This window comes from Grammomys surdaster, unplaced genomic scaffold (genome assembly GCF_004785775.1).
Source record: "Grammomys surdaster isolate TR1022 unplaced genomic scaffold, NIH_TR_1.0 149, whole genome shotgun sequence".
Classification (NCBI taxonomy): domain Eukaryota; kingdom Metazoa; phylum Chordata; class Mammalia; order Rodentia; family Muridae; genus Grammomys; species Grammomys surdaster.
The window spans coordinates 13,299,109-13,308,496 of record NW_021604607.1 but is presented as its reverse complement, the minus strand read 5'-3'; positions in this window follow the sequence as shown (position 1 = coordinate 13,308,496).

Genomic DNA, 9,388 nt, shown 5'->3' with positions numbered 1-9,388 from the left:
GTACATTACATACAGTATGCCTGAGTATATGTGTACATTACATACAGAAGCCCAGCAGGTGTGAGCCACTAGTGTGGGTGCTGGGAACAGGACAGAACCCAGGTCCCCTTACAAAAGTGCTCTTAACCTTTGACCTATCTCTCCAGCTTCTGCTCTTGATAGTTTTGTGGACTACTGACCAGATGTTTAGCAGACCTCTCCCTCAATCTGGCTTCATCTGATGCTCTTTTCTCACGGTTAGACTGAGGTTATGGGTTATGGGGCTGGAACCGCAGGTCAAAGATCATGATTTCTCAATGGTGATACCTGGATGACGTGGCTACGGTGGCGCCTCGAGGTCCCTCCTATGACATTACTGTTTCCTCATTCCCATGGTCTGCTCCTTAGGAGAGTCCTGAAGCAGGAAGCAGGAAGCCCACCCTGTACTCCAAGGGAAGGGGGCTGATCTCTGACTTTTTTTTTTGTTTTTTGTTTTTTGAGACAGCGTTTCTCTGTGTAGCCCTGGCTGTCCTGGAACTCACTCTGTAGACCAGGCTGGCCTCGAACTCAGAAATCTGCCTGCCTCTGCCTCCCAAGTGCTGGGATCAAAGGCATGCACCACCACTGCCCGGTGATCTCTGACTCTTTTTTTTTTTTTTTCCATGAGGGGGAGTTTATTAAGAGAGAGGGAGATCGGGAGGAGAGAGAGAAGAGTAGAGAGGGTAGAGGCTGGCCATGACCACCTGGAGAGAGGGGGAAGGTAAGGGGGGAGGGGAGACGGCAACCTGCAGGCGCTGGGTTGAGGAGAACAAGAGAGAGAGGAGGGGGCAAGCAGTCCCCCTCATAGTGGGCAGGGCCACCTGCCCTCTGCCAGGCAACTGTGGGGAGGAGCACACATGGCCGCCTGTGGAGGTGGAGTTCAACAGATCACCAACATTCCCACGTTTTGGTTTAATTAAAAAGAAAAATTAGAAAGAGGTGACAACGAAGCAGGAATAGGGTCGTCGTGAAATCTGGCTACTTCCTGCTGGCATTGGGGGCGACGTGTCTCTAGGGGGAACCTAGAAGAATGGGTATGGGAGATGTTTTTCAGGTCTTAGGAGATCTGGCTGTTTCCTGTTGTCCAGGGTCTGTGGAGCAAGCCATCTGAGGATAGGCCAGAAGGAACGGGTCCAGTAAAAGCAGCTGTGTGTGTGACAGGAGATGGAGCATCTGAAGGTTGCTTCTCTGGAGCTGTTTTGGATGCACCTGGACTTGGTTTGACTTAGCTAAGTCACTTGACTCAGCCTAGTCCACTGCGTTTGTTTGTATACAATCCAGGCTGTATGTTCTAGGAGTCCTGTGTCCATCTTCTGAAACCATCTTGGGTAACTGTTAGAGGCTTTGGGCATTCTGTAGGCCATAAACGCGTGTTGCGTCCGTCCTGTCTGGTCACAGCAGCTGGAGGTCCCTGAAGTCTTCATATTCCCAGGTTTCGGCACCAAATGATAGGTTTCACAAGCAGCTTGTACAGATCACAGCAGACTAGACGGTTCCATGTGGGGAGGTTTATTAAGAGAGAGGGAGAGCGAGAGGAGAGAGAGAGGTAGAGAGAGAGTAAAGGCTGGCCATGACCACATGGAGAAAGGGGGAAGGGAAGGGGGGAGGGGAGAGGGTAACCTGCAGGCATGGGTCAACGGAGCAAGAGCCATCTCTGACTCTTAAGAGGAGTGTCCACATATTTTATTTGAAATGGCTTACTAGGAAAACTGCTTCTGCTTTTCCCTCTTCTCTTTCCTTCAGCTTAGTTATCTAATTAATTGTATACACAAGCATATTTTTCATTGAATGCAATGAATCCTCTGTGTAGGGATACATGTTCTGCCTTTAGTAAAGCCGGTCTTCCTCAATGATAGATGGACAGAGGTCCACCTTGGAGCTCCTAGTGGACATTAGAACGGGGGCTCTGAGAACAGATACCCAAACATCAGCTCAACTGCACGTCAGCTTGACTGCCCAGGGCCAGGTATCTAACTTCTCCACTCAACTTTTTTAATTTTAAAAATTCGGGTATTGAGGCCTATGAGATGGCTCAGCCTGTAAAGGTGCTTGCTGCCAAGCCTGACGGCCAGAGTTCAAGTCCAGATCTGTGCAGAAGAAGGAAAAAGCTGGTCCCTGTGAGTTGTCTTCTGATCTCTACATGTGTATGGCACACACATACACAGAAATAAAAACATTTTACAAAGATGCTATATTATCTATGTTTATTGCTACAATATTCACGATACTTAAGAAATAGAATCAGCTTGGCTGTCCATCAGTGGAGGAGTAGATAAAGAAAATGTGGTATGCTATACACAATGGAATCCTTTCTGGCCATAAAGAATGAAATAATGACATTTTCAGGAAAATGGATAGACTGGAGATCTTTGTTATGCTAAGTACCAGAGTTGGAAAGACAAAGGCAGAATGTTTTTCTTCATATATGGAATTTAAATGTAGAGTGTTACTGCGTGTGTGCGTGTGCATGTGTCTGTGTGAGTGCACATATGTGTGTGAATATGCATGTGTGTGAATGTGCATGTGTGTGTGAGTATGTGTATGCGCATGTGTGTGTGTGCATGCATGTATGTGTTGAGGTTAATACTTAAAACTGCATGGCCCAATCTGGCTTGTTCTTATGGGGCTGCCATGTTCCCAACTAGACAAGGCCTGAGACCATGAGTGGTGACATGTTCTCGCAGCTGCCACGGCTCAGGCCGGCCAGAAGCACCGGCCCTGATACCCAGGAGACAACATTGTGGTGGCTAGATCAGCCAGTCCACCACACTGTCTCCACAAAGCTTGGCCGAGCCCAGACCATCTCACCATCCACACGGTACCCAGTAGAAATGAGACTGTAATGCTTAATTATTATCCAAAGGCTTTATATATTTAGAAATGCTCAATTTACAAGATGCCCACACAATTAGAGTTGTTTCCCAATATCTAACCTTAAGATATAAATTGTTACCCAGGACTGTTCTGGACCCAGGCGTGGTTCTCCGTGACTCCTACATCTCTCTCTCCTCCTCTTCCTTCATCTCTTCTTCTCTTTCACTTTTCCTACCTTAGCTTCTCCCAAATTACCAAGTTTATTGTAAAATGTATCAGGGGAAATATTCTGCTACATGTATGTGTGTGTGAGTGTGTGTGTGTGTGTGTGTGTGTGTGTGTGTAGGTCATGAAAGTAGAGAGGGGGCTGGAAGAACAGAGATCATAAAGCATGGAGGGAGAAGGGGAAGAGCAGGCAATGGAACACATGTGCCACTAAAGCAGGAGAGGACATACTTGGGGAGGAAGAGCGGTAAGACGGGGTCAAGGGACATGGAGGATGCCCATGGAGGAGGAATCAAATAAGGACCGAATATAATGGGAAATATGTATGAAAATGCTACAATGGAAGCCAGCATAGTGTATGCTAACTTAAAAATAGATTTTAAACAAAAGGACAGAGGAGAGTAGCTCAGCCGGCAGCATGTATCTAGCATGCATTAAGCCCCGGGTTGATCCCCAGCACTGCAGAAACTAGGGCTGCTGGCATACACCAGTAATTCTGACACTCAGAAGGTGCAGGCAGAAGTTTAGCGTCATCCTCCACTAAGTTTGAGGCAAGCCTGGGCTATATAAGACTCTGTCTCAAAACAACAACACCCAAAAAAGCCAAAATGAATATTGAAGAATACTGTATTATATAGGGCTATGAAGAAAAGGTTCTGGAACACAGTCATATTGGTCTATACTGTCAGCCATCACATCTTATATAATGTTAGCAGATTAAGAAACTATATGTACATATGTACATGATAGAGAAATGGACAGAGAGAACAAGTTGTCACCAGTGCAGTCTGAGGATCTACAACAGAGCCATTCTTCAGTAACACAAAAACAGTGAGTCCCCAGGATAATAACATGTGACTCTGCTGCTAGTGTGGAGAGTGATCACCACCTCATACCACTGCTGGGAAGAGCCACTGCCTTCTGAGGAGTGTCTTGGCAACGTGTACTGTTAGCAGTGACACACTGCGGACTTGCTGACCCAGCAGTTCCATTTGGAGCTATTATCTAGATGGAAATCTCGTCCAGTAGATGCTTACAAAGATTTAGCCATACAGATACTCAAGGCATGGATTAAAAAAAAGCAAAAACTAGGAATAACTGAATGCCTATAAACTTATGAATATTTTATTTTAAAATTAAATTTATTTATTTTACCTTATGTATATGAATGTTTGGCCTGCCTGCATGTATGTGCACCACATGTAAGTCTATTGGATCCCCTGGAATTGGGGTTATGGATGGCCGTGAGACAATGTGTGGGCGGCAGGGAATTGAACACGAGCCCTCTGCAAGAGCAACAAATACTCTTACCCACTAAGCCATCTCTCTAGCTGCCGTCATGAATATGCAATAGATTTAAATATCCACAGTATTTCAAAGTGACAAGAGGTAGTTATAAAAGTTATGACCAGTATAATTTTATTTCTGTGAAACACAGGTGTCTGTACAAACAGATTAAAATGTACCCGTGTAGAATAGAAACAGCCATTGATATCTCTAGTTCTGGAGGTCAGGAGTGAGTCTCTGTTCTTTGTTACTTTAGTTTTCTTTGTTTGTTTGTTTGTTTCAAATTTGGATTTATCTATACTTTACAGATTGCCTAGGCATACTCTACATTATTTATGGAAGAAGAAAAGCCAGTGCTATTTTTAACACTCATCATAGAAAATTTGTAAAAGACTCAATCCAGCTGCAAAACACTATTAAAGGATGGTTAGACAAAACGCTCATTAAGCATTTAATTTGATAATTTCTTAAGATTGTGAGAAAATATTTGGAAAAAAATTACATTATAGTTCGTTGACACCCTGTGAATCCAGGGGTCTCCTGTTCTTCAGAATGTCACGGTGGAAAACTCAAGCTCCATTCCGATTTGGATTTAGGAGGCATTCTCTCTACCATTCACATTCCTCATCAGAAAGCCTGCTGTGCGCTTACTGGGCACTCTTTCATTCCAGAGGGGCATCCAGGTCTATTTGTGATCTGCCATTGTCTATGGCCAAAGAACCTGAGTGTGCTTATTAAGGCAAGACTAAACAACAGCGACAACAAAGCAAACCACCGCACAGCTCCTAGATAGCGTTAGTTTTCTCAAAAATGAAAGTTGAAGGTTGGGCTTGTTTTTTTCCCCCCTCTTTTGTAAAACAACCCCACCCAGGATTCTACACCACAAAACTTAGCTTGTTTGTTGCAGACAGGAAAGAGTACGGGACTCTAGCCGTAGACTAAGAAGCCAGAGAACACGCACTAGCTTTTAGCGATGCTAGCCGAGCATGCGCCCTGGCTAGGGCACCCTTCTCTGTCCTTACCTTGCCATTCCATCTACAGCAGACCAAAGAAAAAGCTGTTTGTGTCATTTCACAATACACCCGAACGGGACAGATCCTAAAAGCCATCTTGCTTGACTGTTCATTGCCTACATGAAGCCACTGAAGGTCACTGCAGTTAGTAGCATGATTGGCTCTAGAGGCCAAAGTTTCTTATTTCTACCTGTGGATTTGTTTGGAAGAAAGGAAGGGCCAGGCCCCACACTAGCACCAAATTAATATTAATTTAACTATCAAGCCTGGGGTTATTCTACAAAAAGAAAAAAAAAACAAGCCCAACTTTCAACTTTCATTTTTGAGAAAATGAAGGCTGTCTAGGAGCTGTGGGGTAGTTTTGCAGTTAGCTCTGGCTGAGTGGTTTGCTTTGTTGTTTTCAACATATTTTTAAACCTCTCTCTCTCTCTCTCTCTCTCTCTTTCTCTCTCTCTCTTTCCTTTTCTTCCTTCCTTCATTCTCTTTCTTTTCTTCTTCCTTCCTTTCTTTCTTTCTTTCTTTCTTTCTTTCTTTCTTTCTTTCTTTCTTTCTTTCTTTCTTTCTTCCTTTCTTGAGATAGAGTCTCATGTAACATATTTAAGACAGAATGTTGGGGGGAGATTTTTTTTTTAAAAAAAATAATTCTTTTAGGCTAGCCATTTTGTAGGTCATAATTAGTTTTGAGTTTGCTCAATTCAAGCCACAAAGAGTTCAAAACAGCTGGTGTGATGATGAATACCTGTAATCCCAGCACTGAAGAATTGGGGATGGAGGGATGAAGATCAGGAGTTCCAGGCCAGCCTTGTCTACAGAGCAAGTTCAAGACCAGGCTGGGCAACCAGAGAGATGGTCTCAAAACAAAGCAGCCGCAGCCGCAGCAGCAAGGACAGACAACAAAAATCAAAACACAATCTACTGAGTTGCAGTCGAGGGGCAGAGACTCTATGGTGCCCAGATGTTACCCAGCCGAGCTCACCGGGGACTGGTGCCTGCGTCCTGAGAGACATTTAGAAATGGGAAAGGGGACTTCTGTTCTGAAGCAAAGAAAGGATGGTAGAGATCCCCAGACAGCAGCTTCAACAGGTAACAAGCATGGACTTGGTTCTAGTGGTAAGCTAGCTGTTGCTGCTTCTCTCCCCACCCCCATATCTTCCTTCACCCTCCCCCTTTGTGCTAACTAGGTCCTAAGTTGACCTTTAACCTCCACATACACACCTCAGCATACATGCCCCTCCCTACACATTAAAGAAACAAGTGTAATTAAAGAAATTTTTAAGTCTTAGAGGTTGCTGAGAATAATACTTATATAGTTTCTTTTATTGGTTTTTTGAGACAGGGTTTCTCTGTGTAGCCCTGGCTGTCCTGGAACTCACTCTGCAGACCAGGCTGGCCTTGAACTCAGAAATCTGCCTGCCTCTGCCTCCCAAGTGCTGGGATTAAAGGCGTGTGCCACCACCGCCCGGCTACTTATATAGTTTCTTAAATTACAAAGTGTATTAATTCCATTGTCTTATTGTTTCATATAATATTCCTCTTCTCCTTCTCCTTCTCCTTCTCCTTCTTCTTCTTTTTTTTCCAGTGCTGGGGTTTGAACTTAGGGCCTCAGGCATGCTACGTTGCCTTCCCAGAGAGAAGAAAGAGAGTTGCCAAGCTTTGAAGGCTCAGTCTAGTCTATGCCTCACGGGGTCACAAAGCCATCCTGGATGGAAGGTGAGGTGGGATGAAGGGGTCATCACTTCTTGATGGCGAGGAATAGATGGGTGGATGGATGGATAGATACTTAGATGGATGGATGGATAGATAGATAGATAGATACATAGATAGATGGATAGATAGATAGATGGATGGATGGATACATAGATAGATAGATAGATAGATAGATAGATAGATGGATGAATGGATAGATAGATAGATAGATGGATAGATAGATACATAGATAGATGGATAGATAGATACATAGATAGATGGATGGATAGATACATAGATGGATAGATCAATGTTGAAGAATAAAGTAGAGAAAGGATTGAGGAATATCTCTCATCTCTGACTTCCACATGTTGCCCACTGGGTGAGTATACCACACGCAGGTGTATGCATGTATACACCACACACAAACATACACACACACAAACACACATGCACACACATTCACATGCACACACATATGCACACACACTCATTCACACACAGAAAGCAGAAAGAATAACTTGAGAGAGTAAAGCAGCTTTGACCCCTCATTATGAATGCTTCTCTCTCTGATCGCTGCTCTGCATTTGGTCTTGAGTCTATTTCCCCTTCTTAAGCCCACATAAAGTATGCTGCAGGCTAAAACTGAAGGTGCAGGACCATGCTGCATTCTGTAGGACTATAAAGGGGCAGAAAACTATACTGTTAAATTAAAATAGGAAGATTCTTGCAGCCTCCTGGTAAAATTGCCAAGGTATTCTCAGGGCTAACTGTCTGGCTGGTCAGCCTAGAAGAGATTTTATTAGTTTCCCATTTGTAAAAATCCCCACAAGAACAGTTTGCTGTGTCAGCTGTTCAGATATTGCAAACTGTTAGAAAGCACATGGCATAATTCACAGAGAGAGGACAATTTTTCTCACTTAAGTATAAAGCATTAGATAATCAAATCATTGATTTGAATAAAAATTAGGAGACAGAATGTTTCTGGCTTTTATTAGAATAAATTAAAGAACAGTCAAGGTATATACACAAATATAAAGTCACTGAAGTGTTTAATTCTTATATAGCTTTCTGAAACATCTTAATTTTTTAAATCCATATGTTTAATATAATTCAATCAAAGCTTCTTTGTAGTAAACTCCAATAGTTTAGACTACCACTATAATTATTAAATGCTAATTAACAATAGCTACAATTTCAAGTGATCTGAAATGGCCCGGTTTCTGCATTAATGCATTCTAAAATAAACTAAGCATCTTCAGCGGGGTGATATTTAGAGAAATGGCCAGCGACTACCATCAACAACTCCTATTAGTTCGCTTTTTGTTTGGTTTTGTTTTGGGGAAAGGCCTCAACTCACTATGCAGCTTTGGCTGGCTTTGACCTTGGAATCTCCCTTTCTGCCCCATACAAACACGGACCATCATGCCTGGAGAAGTTTAAGCCCAGCTGTTTATGTAGTCAAGGACAGTGACTTTGCATTTCTACTTTCGGGTAGGTGTGACTACAGCTGTTTTACTCCATGCTGGTTTCTTGAACATAGGTGAGAACTCCACAGGTTCAGGTATGGCCCCAGCCTTTCACAAGGTTTAATGTATCTAAAACAGGTATAATTCTAAGATGTAGAGTAATACATACTCCTCCTTTGATATTTTAATCTAACTGTAATGAGGTCAGATACCCACCAACGTGAAGAACATTTAGTACCCCTCTGCCTCTAGCAAGAGCTGTAGATATTTCAACAATGACAGCAATGACAGTCTACATATGTAGGAATTATTCATATTTTATATAATCAGCAGCAGGGACTTGCTTCAAGCAACCTTAGGGAGTGGGTGTTGAGATAATAAGGCCTTGCTATAGAGCCCAAGGCTATAGAGCCCAGGCTATAGAGCCCAGGCTGGCCTCCAGCTTATCCTTCGACTTTCACACATGGGGTCTCCTTCCCCCCTCTTCCTTTTTTCTCATATTCACAAATAGATTAAAAAAAGAAGAAAGAGAGAAAGAAAGAAAGAAAGAAAGAAAGAAAGAAAGAAAGAAAGAAAGAAAGAAAGAGAGAGAAACCATGGTGCACCAGGATAGCCTTAGAGTGGACAGCCAGGGATTCAGGGGCATTACTGTGATGTGGTGGATGATTCCTCGTAGTCTGTCCACTACTGGTCATGTTTGGAATTTTCTCTAGCTCATTTTAAAAGCAGACTTATTGTTTCCTCACGAGAAGGAGAATGGCATCTGCTGTGGAGTCAAGAGGTCACCTAGACCACCTTTCACAACCACCATGCCGGAGCAACATAAATGCAGACTAAAGTAAGATCGGGGTTCACTGAGAAGAAATTCCAGTGAGG